The sequence below is a fragment of the Bubalus bubalis genome, chromosome 7 (assembly GCF_019923935.1).
Source record: "Bubalus bubalis isolate 160015118507 breed Murrah chromosome 7, NDDB_SH_1, whole genome shotgun sequence".
NCBI classification, from domain to species: Eukaryota; Metazoa; Chordata; class Mammalia; order Artiodactyla; family Bovidae; genus Bubalus; species Bubalus bubalis.
The window spans coordinates 15392768-15405811 of NC_059163.1; the positions used below are offsets into that span (position 1 = coordinate 15392768).

Here is a 13044-nt window from a genome sequence, read left to right on the forward strand (position 1 = left end):
GGAAAATCCCATGGACGGAGGAGACTGATAGGCTGCAGTCCATGGGGTCACGAAGAGTCGGATACGACTGAGCAATTTCACTTTCACTTTTCACTTTCATGCATTGGAGAATGAAATGGCAACCCACTCCAGTGTTCTTGCCTGGAGAATCCCAGGGACGGGGGAGCCTGGTGGGCTGCCGTCTATGGGGTCGCACAGAGTCAGACATAACTGACGTGACATAGCATCGGCAGCAGCACTCCCTGGGAAGCCCCTCTGGGGCAGGTAGAGGGTGGGGATTAAAAAAGGGAGAGAATTAAGAAAATTACAATTAGTTTCAACTGGTCTGTGCTGAACACTGTGTTAGGTGCTATGGAGATTGAAAAGAAGCAAAACATAAATTGAGCTTACAATTTAATGGGATACTTACATATCTTTGAAACATTTAGTGGCAATAAAGGCTGTATATAGTTAAGTGTCAGTGGGAAAGATACAGCTGAAAATGCTAACCAGGAGAGAGGGATGTCTGTATTTAAAAGTAAGTCATATACTTGAATCCTAGACCATAGCAGAGGATTATATGACAATTGAAAATGAGAGTGTTCTAGGTGATAAGCCCAGCCTGAGCAAAAAATGTCAGAGCAGGTGGCTGAATATCTTCCAGTTGTCCCTCTAGATCTCTCTTCGTTCTTCTCTATCCAGCTTTGTGCCAGAAAAGCTGACGCTGATGAACAAAATTAACAGATTTCCTTGTCCTCTGGCTTCCAGAAGCTGCCTTTGGCAGGCAGTGTCACTAGTAAATCAAAGAGAAGGAGAATGGGACTTCTTTGGTGGCCCAGTGGTTAAGACTCTGTATTTCCAGTGCAGGAGATGCGGGTCTGATTCCTGGTTGGGGAACTGAGAGGGACCAAAAAGAAGAGGGAAATTAGGGTATTTCTATCCTAGCACCCTTCCTGCAGGGACTCATCAAGGCTTTATTATAGTCAGCAGGTCTCTATACACAGCTTTCTCTCCTCTCTGGGTTCTGGTAGTTTCTTTCTTATTAGCTCAGGAATACTGCATGGGTCCTTTTAGCTTTACTTAGAACCTGTTCACCAGAGAAGGCAATGACACCCCACTCCAGTACTCTTGTCTGGAAAATCCCAGGGACGGAGGAGCCTGGTAGGCTGCAGTCCATGGGGTCGCACAGAGTCGGACACGACTAAAGCGAATTAGCAGCAGCAGCAGCAGAACCTGTTCACACCTTTATTAAATTTGCCTCAAATGGCTCCTTCAATGTAATGGGAGTTCTCTGCCAGCAGCCTTCCTGAGAGGGTGAAAGCGGGCTGCTTGGGAGGAGAGAAGAGCTAAACTTTTGGCAGAACTTGAGGGTGATGGTTCATGTTGAGAAGTAGAGGCAGGTAAGCTGGACATTTCTTTTAAAAATTTTCTAAAGAAAAATGGTAGTCCAGATTTAAGGGTAATAATCTGGGTGAAGTCTTAAAATTCTTGACTAACATGTAAATGACTGCTTGCCATTGCAGCGCACATCAAAGGTGATCACATATCTTCTGTCCTGAGCTCTCTTTGGCCTCATTTGTTTTCTTCTCAACAGTTGTGAGCATATAAAAGCAACAGTCTTTTTTGTGGTACCTCCCTCCAGCCAGGTAGGCACAAATCCAGTGACCCTCTGTGCTTCTGCCTCAGGGCTCAGCTGAAGATCAAGCAGCAACTGAAACTTCCCAGAGAGGCTGAACAGCAGACTATTCAATTCTAATAATCCACTTTTGCCTCTGAGGAAATTGGCTGAAAGGTTTTCTTTTGGTTCTGCTTCCTTGAAAAAGAAGTGCCATTATAACAATTTCCCTCTTTCAACTTTGGCTGATAAACTCCCAAAGAGACGCACTTAACAAAGAGGGTCTAAAAATGTGATTTTCATCTGAGCAAGAATTATGAGCGCATGAATGTGGTAACAGGAGAGCCAGCAACCATTTAGGGGAAAGAATTACATCATTGTTACAAGATTGCAACATGAGAACCTCCATGTTGTCTTAAGGGTTCTATGTAAAATGGTCAAGGCCTAGCAAAGGAAGTAAATTCACATACTCTGCTGGGTTACTCAATCCTAGTTTTCCTCTTACTGATTTTCATCTGCTCATCTCTTCCTGGCTCTCGACAGATGTACTTCCTTCTCCACTGGCCCAGTGAAAGAGCAGTCCTAAATTGCTAATTCATATAGAAATAAAGCCTGTAAGCCTGGGCAGGCTGCGGTGCCAGTTCTAACATTTAGAAGGAGCCATATTTTGTTTATAATATACAAATATTACCTTTTTCACAACTGGAACTTCCAACCCCAAAAGGCTTGGGGGAGGACTGGTTTGGTGGCTCACTGGTCATTGAAGACCTAGGCTCTTTCTGTCATTTTCCACCATCTTATACATGATTACTACCCTCAAATAACCTCATAGTCTAAAGTGGCTGCTAAAACTCCAGCCATTACTTCCAGTAAGAAGGAAAGAAGCATAAGAGAGGTATCTTCCATTCCTTTAAGCAGCCATCCCCCTCAAAGTCCCAAGCAACACTTGTACTTATACTTTAAGAATAGAACTTAGTCTGTCAGGGAGCCTGACAAATAATCTATTAGCTAGGTACCTCAGTTCAGTTCACTCACTCAGTCATGTCCGACTCTTTGCGACCCCATGAATCGCAGCACGCCAGGCCTCCCTGTCCATCACAAACTCCCAGAGTTCACTCAGACTCACGTCCATCGAGTCAATGATGCCATCCAGCCATCTCATCCTCTGTCATCCCCTTCTCCTCCTGCCCTCAATCCCTCCCAGAATCAGAGTCTTTTCCAATGAGTCAACTCCTCGCATGAGGTGGCCAAAGTACTGGAGTTTCAGCTTTAGCATCATTCCTTCCAAAGAAATCCCAGGGCTGATCTCCTTCAGAATGGACTGGTTGGATCTCCTTGCAGTCCAAGGGACTCTCAAGAGTCCTCTGCAACACCACAGTTCAAAAGCAGCAATTCTTCGGTGCTCAGCTTTCTTCATAGTCCAACTCTCACATCCATACATGACCACTGTCATTCCTTAAAAAAAAAAAAAAACAACAAACTGGCCTTTATTAATGAAGAAGGCAACAAGATACTGTTTAAGCAGCTAGCAGGATCTGTCATTCTGCAACGTAATTTTTTTTTTAATAATAAAAAGAAAACCTTCCATAGATTTCTGTGAGAATGTGAAGATATCAGAAAGCTAATGCAATATAGATCTACAGCAGTTTTCATAGAGATCAGGCACTTGGAATAGTATTGGAACTGAAACACAATTATTACATTTGTATCACTGTGCCACTTTCTACAATACATATGGATAAAACTTGGCCCAGAACTGTGTAAGTTTCTCTAAATGTGTTTTTCTGATAAAGTTAGGAGGCTTTTGGAGTGTGGCAGTGTGTGTGCCCTTAGTTGCTCAGCCATGTCCCACTCTTTGTGACCCTTTGGGCTGTAGCCCACCAGCCTTCTCTGTCCATGAGATTTTACAGGCAAGAATACTGGAGTGGGTTGCCATTTCCTTCTCCAGGGAAACTTCCTGACTCAGGGATTGAACCCACATCTCCTATGTCTCCTGTATTGCAGGCTGATTCTTTACATGCTGAGCCATCGGGGAAGCTGGAGTGTGATAGGATGGAGGCGAACTGCTCTCATCCCTTCATATTAAAGAAGATTCCACAGCTCCCCCCAAAGGCAGCTTGAAAGCTTGACCATGTCTAGGTAGGCTCACGGGAAATGGAAAGCGATCTGACTTCGGCAGAAGGGAACAGCTAGAGTGAAATGTTAAAAGTGTGTGTGTGGTGGGGGCAGGAGGCAAACCGGAGTTTAAAAACTCACCAACACAGATAAATTTTCAAAAGAAATTATTTCGTGCGCAAACTAAACTGGCAGTGGCTTAGCAACAAAATGATGCTTTTTGTTTTAGCTCCATCTGTTGACCCACCTGCAAAGGACCCCAAAATAATCATTCTAAACAAGAACAAAATAGCTGCTATGTAAACATATCCTCAGTGATGCCCTCTAGCCGAAGCTGCACCCACTCCCCCACCCCAAGTCCTTCCATTCAAGTCATTCAAGGAACTCAGATTCCTTATTACATAGATATTATGGAACCACCAATGAGGATTAGCCATCATGCTTTAAGAAGCAGAGTTGAGTAGTTACAATGGAGACCTTGGTCTACAAGCTAAAATACATGCTTTACAGAAAATACTTTCAGGATCCTTCTTTTAGCTCACTTGGTAAAGAATCTGCCTATAATGCAGGAGACCCCGGTTTGATTCTTGGGTCAGGAAGATCCTCTGGAGAAGGGATAGGCTACCCAACTCCAGTATTCTTGGGCTTCCCTGGTGGCTTCAGACGGTAAAGAATCTGCCTGCAATGCGGGATATCTGGGTTTGATTCCTGGATTGGGAAGATCCCCTGGAGGAGCGGATGGCAACCCACTGCACTATTCTGGCCTTGAGAATTCCATGGACAGAGGAGCCTGGTTAGGCTACAGTCCATGGGGTTGCAAAGAGACGGACCCAACTGAGCGAGTTTCACTTCCACACTTTTCTTTACTGCCCAAAGTTGATATGTATCTGTTTATTTCCTAAGTATTTGTTAATCAGCCATCTTATACTCAGTACCATGTTCCTAATTTCTATTTAGGAAGCTATCAGACAAATGAAAGGATACCTAATTAAAATGCTCACTGAAAAGACAGCTATTTGAGAAGCAAAAATAGGTTGTAATGTGAGCATACACAGAAAGCATTAGCACAAAACAAAGAGGAGGGGAACTGTAACCAGGATATGCTTCCTGATGAAAACAATATCTGGGTTGATACTGAAAGGCAAGCAGGAGTTTACCAGGCAAAGAGGGAGACAGAAGGCACAGCAATTTCAAAGGCCCAGAGAGAAATTAGGGAAACTTAAATATCTCAGAGATGAGGGTGGAAAAGATCAGCAAAGGCTTAGAGATACCTATGTCAGATTAATGGCAAGGGTAATGGATGAAAGGACTGTCATAAAGTAGTTAAAATAGGTTAAGTTAGGCCATTGTGGGGCAGAATGCAGGATGTGATTGTTGTTAAGTAGAGCTGAAACCCAGGTCAAGATTGGATGAGGAAAGGGTGATAAAATATTAATACAAGTGGAAGAGTAGGAAGAAAGGTCACTGCAAGCCGGTGACTCTGACCTGGACATGAAGGTGTGTCTTGCTTGTTCAGGATATTCAAGAAGTTTTCATAGTCAGACAGTTGTCCAGGGAACTGCCCAGTGACTGAAAGCTTTGCCTCCACTGCAAATGAAAATTAAATGGTCCCCTTCATTAATCTTTCCAAATCGCTTGGCAGGCCACATCTGAAATTCTTTTGGATATTATAAAGCCTTTCATTCCAGATTAAAGACTTAACATGCAAATGTCAATTGAGATCAAAACATTGTAATTTATTTGGACCAAAGTACAACAGACAGTGAACCAACAGAGGTGAGATCTTTTCCAGTTTTAATTCATGGAATTTTAGAAAAGGAAGGAGTCTCTAATGAATAAGTCTCTTATTAATTAGGTTATTATGTAGTTCTGTTAATTCTGAAATGGAGCTAGGGAGGAATGAATAAAAGCTTAAGAAGATATCTTGGTCATATTCAGGAAATGTGTGATCTTTTCATTGAGATTGTAGCAGAGGAAAAAGTTTTTCTTGACTCTCCTAGGGTCTCTGAAAATTAAGCAAATGAAGACAGATTAACAGGATAAAAGCATACAAATTTTATAGAATTTTTACATGTTATATTGGAGGGCTTCCCTGTGACTCAGAGGTAAAGAATCTGCCTGTCAATGCAGGAGATGCAGGTTCCATCTTTGGATCTAGAAGATCCCCTGGAGAAGGAATTGGCAACCCACTCCAATAATTTTGCCTGGGAAATCCCATGGACAGAGGAACCTGGAGGGCTACAGTTCATGAAGCCTCAAAGAGTCAGACATGATTGAAGGACTAATACTTTCACTTTTCAGACAAAGAAATGATAAATTTGTGAAGAATTGACAAGACAGTGGGGTTTGGCCTAGGGTTAGTAAATGGTGAAGGAATTACTAGGAAGAAAAGAATTAGCTTAAGTATGTTTATACAGATTTCTCAGCCCTAAATTCAATCTCTGGCAATATGAATGCCTATAATTTTCTCCTGGTATAGGGAGGGTACCTTTTATATGGGAGTTTGATGACCAGTTTCGGGGAAGAAGGTTGGGGGTTGGAGAGACGTTCCTGCTTTTGCTATTTTCTCAGATTCCTTCAGTTGAAGATATTCAGTATGTCAAGGTGCTATGTTTTGGGGGTACCATGTTCTGAATCTCATCAAGATGTACCTTGTTTAGTAAGACATTATTTTTAAAAATAATTATTTGAGAGCAGTGTTGTGGCTATATCACGTTTAAGGGGAGGACTTCCCCCCCCAGTTTATTGTTATTTGATTTGAAAATTTCATTGAATTTTTGCCTGATCTCCCCTCTCCCAACAAAAAGTTCTAGATTACTATACCTTATATGCTCCCCACTTCCCTTGCCACCTTCTGCATGTGCATGCATGTGTGCTAAGTTGCTTTAGTTGTGTCTGAGTCTTTGTGACCCTGTGGACCATAGCCCTCCAGGCTCCTCTGTCCATGGGATTCTCCAGGCAAGAATACTGGAGTAGGTTGTCATGCCCTCCTCCAGGGGATCTTCCCTACCCAGGGAGCCAATCCGGGCCTCTTAAATGTCTCCTGCATTGGCAGGCTGGTTCTTTACCATTAGTCCACTTGGGAAGCCCAACCCTGTGCATACCTTTTTTTTTTTTTTTTAATATTTGTTTGGCTGTGTGGGGGTTTTAGTTGTAGCATGCAGATCTTTCAGTTGCAAGATGTGGGATCTAGTTTACTGACCAGGAATTGAACCTGGATGCTCTGCATTGTGAATGCAGAGTCTTAGCCACTGGACCACCAGGAAGTCCTTGTATACCTTTTTAGTTCTCATTATGTGTTTAGTTCTGTCTCTTCCACTAGCTCTTAAGTCTCCACAAGGGTAGGAACTATTCAGTTTCGTTCACTATTTCCCAGTTCTTAACTCAGTGCATGCCATATACTAAGTGCTCACTAAATATTCTTGAAAAAATAAATGGAAACCATATTGAAATACTGTGTAGATTTCTATGATGTAGTTAGTAAGTACAAGCAGTTTTTTATATGTCTATTAGCAGAGAAAAAAGAGCAGTTCTATAAGCATTTTTTAGGGGACACTGAACATGCAATTAAAAAGTTCATATTATAAAAAAATTCTATTAGAATATGACCTTATTAAATACACAGTATTACATCATACTTCCAAACAAATTTTACAATTTTTGTGTGTGCACACTAAAACTGGTCTTGCTCCACTTTTGTTTGTTCATATTAAAATTTCAAACATAAGGTCCTGAAGAGAAATATTCTGAAGTACTAAGATTTATTTCTATTTCTGCTATTTTAAAATGGAAAAGTGATTTTTTCGCCCCTAGAATTGAAATTTCAAATAGTTACCTTGGGGTTTTTACATAAGATGCAATTTTTTTTTCTAAAGGCTCTTTTCTAGCTAAATCAATCGAAACCTATGTATTAATATTTATAAATGTATCAGGATTGAATTTATTCTGAAATAGATTCCTAGGGTTGTGAAAGCTAGAGCTTGCTCTAACAAAAGATTTTAGCCTTCAAATTTTTTTTTTCTTTGCTCGCTCGTCTATCCCCTCCAACATTTCATTGAGTTTATAGAAAAATTAGTTGATTTCAACATCATTTTCACTTGCAGTGGTTTTTAGCAGTGAGTGCTCAGGTCGATCAACTGCTTCCTTGGTCTTACAAACTATGCTGCTATGCTATGCTAAGTCACTTCAGTCGTGTCCGACTCTGTGCGACCCCACAGACGGCAGCCCACCAGGCTCCCCCGTCCCTGGGATTCTCCAGGCAAGAACACTGGAGTGGGCTGCCATTTCCTTCTCCAATGCATGAAAGTGAAAGGTGAAAGTGAAGTCGCTCAGTCGTGTCCAACTCTTAGCGACCCCATGGATTGCAGCCTAACAGGCTCCTCCGCCCATGGGATTTTCCAAGCAAGAGTACTGGAGTGGGGTGCCTACAAACTATGGGTAAGTAGTTATATAAACACCAGGTGTTTTGTATCAATGTATCTCTTTTGCAGAGCCTGTGGAGAAATTGCCAGGAACAAAAGTAGACCCTTTTTTCCTTCTTTAAACGACAGAAACCCAGGAACCTTCACCATGAGCGAGACGGGACTTATGGTACATACAGCCACAAAAGAGAAGAAACGGATAACTTCGGAGGTTAATCATGCGGTGGCCTATCTGAACCTGTGTTTTGAGGACGCCAGTCAGGCCCCGCCGGCTGTCCCCAGCATCAGGAAGGACAACACTCCCCAGCTGGGTGAAAACTCCCGCCGCCCGCGCCCGAGCCGGGCTCGGAGAGCACGCGGGGCGGGGGCGGTCCCCTGCTGGAGGTAATTGGAAACCACACTACCCAGAGTGCTGTGCGCAGGCGCGGGCGAGAGGACGCCGGGCGCCGGCTAGGCTCGGCGAGGCCGCGCACAGGGGCGCGCGTCCGTCGGGTGCTCGCGCGGGGCCGGTGCGGCGCTGTCCGGGGCTGCAGGAACCTGGCAGCGCGGCTGCATCCTTGGCGAGGCCCGGGACAGGGGCGGGGGTGGGGAACCGAGCGGAGGGAACCAGCCGAGGACTGAGGTAACCGGGCTTTCGTCCCCCGCCCCCCCAACTCCCTCTTTTCTTTGTGCGGTGCTGTCCGCTCGTGCGAAGTCCTCCGTCACCTCAGCCCCGAGCTCAAATCGTAGCGCCGCCCGGGCTCGCGCCTGTGGCGGAGAAACTCCCCGAGTCCTGCACGCCGGAACCCAAACTCCCCTGCCGGGAGGGTTTCGGCCCCTTCAGCCGCTGCGCGGTTTCTGTCGCCCCCTCCCCCGTTTGTGGCGAGAGGCAAGGCGCGGGGTGGGGGGTAGTCGCGTTCCTCGAAGGGAACCCCGGTTTCCGGCTCTTCAGCCTGGCTCGTTCCTCAGGGTCTTTAGAAGAAAAGAGAGGCGGGCAGGTGCTTCTCGGGGTCCAGGCGAGGGCGGCATGTGGGGGCGGGGCGGGCCCGCGGGGCTGGGGCCCTGCGGTGAGGGACGCGCCGCCCGCGAGGGTCGGGGAGGCGGGCGCGGGTATCGGGGTCAGCCGCCGTCCGGGATGCTGGCCCTGGGGCGTGCTGGCCGTCCGTCTGGAGGGTAACCCTCCGGGACTGGCCTGCCGGCGAGACTCATGACCCCGGGGGTCTGGCTGGCGTGTGCTGGGGGCTTGCAGCTCGCCTTAGGTGGAGACCCTGCGGGGAGCGGGGGGGTGTCGAAGAGTGCCTTGGAGTTTGAGAGCAGAAACTGCAGCCTCTTTCAAAACACGCCTCTGCTCAGTGGAGTTGTTTTACAGCCCGGGATACCTGCTCTTGCCTCCTTTTCACGCACTTCTGGGCTTCGTTAGCCTGCTGGTTTCCCTGAGAGAGGCGGTTTATCTACATCCTTCGCGCTTTCTAGCCTGGGGCTGGTCCTTGACTGGATTTGACAGTCCTAGCGTTTGGATTGCCTGAGTTTGAAAAGGGTTTTTGTTTTGTTTTGTTTTGTTTTTGGTATGTTTTCCCACCTGGCAATGTTGGATCGGGTGACTTTAAGTAGGCTATTGAACTTTTTTTGTCAGGATTCTTTTCCATCTGTATTAATAGCGTAACTATGCTTGGCCATTTTAGCTTATGCTTATGTTATACTGCTTCGGGAGGATTCTTTGGGAAAATGTTCTTGCAAGAAGCTAGGTTGACACAGGTGTTTTATCTGCTGGTTGCACTTTTTCTTTCTTTGCATTCCCCCTCTCCCCCCCTCCACCCCGGTGAGGTTAGTTGTTGGACTGTTGGTGTTCTTCATTCTCGTAGACCGAGGAAATTCTTTTCCTCCGTCTCCCTCCAGTGTTGATCCTGCCAGAGAGTAGTCTTGGGTAAGCAGAGGACCTCAGCTAAGCGGTGGGTTATTTCATTGGCTGCAGCTTTTCCTCCTCCTCCCTACGATCACCCATTCTTTTGTCACTCATCCCGTGACCTACTTCAGACTTTAGTCGCTGTATATATCGCCTTTAAGATACAGAGAGTATGAACATAAATAAATATCAAAAGAAATTTTAGGATACCATACTCAGCTATTGCTTAACTTCATATTAACATTTCAAGCTGCCAATACTTTTAAAATCTTTTTAAAAACGTTTATTTTTAATTGGAGTACAATTGCTTTGGGGCCTTCCTCGTGTCTCATCGGTAAAAAAAAAAATCTGCCTGCAATGCAGGAGGCGTGGGTTCCATCCCTGGGTGGGGAAGATCCCTAGAGAAGGAAGTGGCAACCCACTTCAGTATTCTTCCCTGGGAAATCCCATGCACAAAGGAGCCTGGTGGGCTTCCTGGGGTCACAAAAGAGTCTGACACGACTTACTGACTAAAAAACAAAAATAATTTCTTGACAATGTTATGCTGGTTTCTGCTGTACAACAGTGTGAAATCAGCTGTAGTATATCGCCTGCCTCCTACTCCTCTAGGTCATCACAGAGCATTTAGCTGAGTTTCCTGTGCTATAAAGCAGCTTCCCACTATAGTGTGTATTTGTCAGTGCTGTTCTTAATTCATCCCCCTCTTCTTCCCCACCTCTGTCCACAAGTCTTTTCTCTGTATCTCTATTCCTGCCCTATAAATAGGATCATCAGTATCATTTTTCTAGATTCTTTATAAAGCTGTTAATTCTTTTAACATTTGATAAGATTATTATTATTTTCTAAGATGGTAATATATTCTGTAATAATTGCACATTCTGTCTCCTGGCAGGAAATTTAATTCACAGCCACTGAGGATAATTTTTAAAAACACTGTTTCCTCACTTGTTAAGAAAGTGAGGTAGATATATTAGACTCCGTATCCTTTATCAAAGTAGTTTATATTTAGAGCAATTTTAGATTCATAGCAAATTTAAGTGGGAGGAACAGAGATTTCTCATATACTCTCTGCCGTCATATGCTCCTGCCTTGCCCCATGTAAGCAGTCTCCCCCTCTATCAAAATCCCTACAGCAAAAAGGTAAATTTGTTACAGTCAGTAACCTACATTGATATACCATTACCCAAAGTCCAGAGTTTACATTAAGGTTCACTCTTGCTGTCTATTGAATATTCTGTGGATTTAGACAAACGACCTTTTTTCAAAAAATCAAGAACTCTTAAGAATTGTAGAGAACTGAAAATGGGTTTGTCATTTTGAAAAGATTAAAGGGACTATTTTGAATGTCCTAAAAATTAATTTCAAGAATTTTATGTTTTAAAACATTGGATATCTAAACTGGTTTTTTATATTTGAATTTTCAACAAAGGTTAATTATTTTTATATATTAAGAACTATAGCGATGAGGAATAAGAAATACTTCATAGAAGTAACAAAATGTCATGTCTTTCAGTCCTAAAACTCATTAGCTTGACCATTTCTTCACTATTCTGAAAAACATGTTTTATGTTAACCAATGAAGGAAGAAGAGATGGAACATTTAGAATAGACATTTGGGGATTTCCCTGGTAGTCCAATGGCTAGGACTCTGCACTCCCAAGGCAGGGAGCCCAGGGTTGATCCCTGGTCAGGGAATTAGATCCCACATGCTGCAACTGAGAGTTCCAATGTTGCCTCTAAAGATACCACATACTGCAGTTGAGACCCAGCATAGTTAAAGTATACTTTTTTTTAAACTGATGTCAGTATTCGGAATATAACTACACTAAAATGTGACCCATTAGGCTTTTTTTTGATCTGTTTTCTTTGTCTGAAAGCCTTTTGTGGAAGCATCAAAATGTAATAATGAGCTGGAACTAGACAGTTCTGGGTTAGAATACCAGCTCTTAATTTGTTGGCTGTGTGCCCACGGCAGGTTATTTTCTGAACCTATTTCCTTAAATGTAAAAGGGGGTAAAATACTAATTTTTATAATAGGTGAAGTCATTTTAGAAACTGTAAGGCACTATCGTTTATTGATATCATTAGTCACATGCTATATTTCAGAATGCTGTCAGTTTATTTTTTTGTTGAAAACTGCTTATGTAAGTACTATGAAACTTTTTTTAAAAGGCTATACAAGAGAATTCATTGTCTGTGAATAGTTTAGTTGATTCTTGTGAGTTAGAGGTAAAATTATGGAAGAGGGTCAAAGGGAAGAGAAAATTTCTACTTTGTCTCTGGTTCTTAACCTGGGTCTATGGATGTATCCATAAATGGTCTTCCAAGATTCTGTGAATTCTGTGTATATTTCTGTTTTTCTGGAGAGAAGACCCACAGCTTTCAATGTATGTTTAAAAGGAGTTCACTACCCCTTTTAAAAAAAAAATGGGAGTGTAATAGCTTTACAATGTTGTGTTAGTTTCTGTTGTACAACGAAGTGAATCAGGTATGTGTATACATATATCTCCTCTCTCTTAGACCTCCCATCCATCTAGATCATTGCTGAGCTTTCTGTGCTCTATAATAGCTTCCCACTAGCTATTGATACATGTAGTGTGTATATATATATATACACACACACACACTATATATATAGTTATATATATGCTACTCTCTCTGTATATACATATATATATATAATGCTACTCTCTCAATTCATCCCACCCTCCTCTTCCCCTCTGTGTGTCCACATGTCAGTTTCCTATGTTCTGTGTCTCTATTCCTGCCCAGCTAATAAGTTCATCTGTATTGTTTTTCTAGATTCCACATACATGTGTTAATATACAATAATTGTTCTGAGTTATCAGAATGAGAACACTGTACGACAGACTCTAGATTCATCTACATCTTTACAGATGACCCAACTGTGATCCTTTTTATGACTGAGTAATATTCTATTGTATATATGTATCTTCTTTATCCATTCATATGTCGATGGACATTTAGGTTGCTTCCATGTCCTGGCTGTTGTAAATAGTGCTGCAGTGAGC

General features: G+C 43.2%; 1 protein-coding gene across 6 annotated transcripts in view; it reads left to right on the forward strand.

Annotated features, from left to right (window-relative positions):
* The first annotated feature begins 1249 nt into the window (after nucleotides 1–1249).
* The window catches only part of KLHL8 (kelch like family member 8), a 73967-nt gene continuing 62172 nt past the window's right edge, over nucleotides 1250–13044 (forward strand). For 2 of the 6 annotated variants that reach the window (XM_025289745.2, XR_006552146.1), the window contains exon 1: nucleotides 8565–8752. The gene's annotated coding sequence lies outside the window, so the exon portion shown is untranslated. Of the gene's footprint in view, nucleotides 1380–3598; nucleotides 3734–8199; nucleotides 8515–8564; nucleotides 8753–13044 lie in introns of those variants that run through there. The other 4 variants (XM_044945665.1, XM_044945666.1, XM_044945667.1 and 1 more) reach the window with 4 other exon arrangements.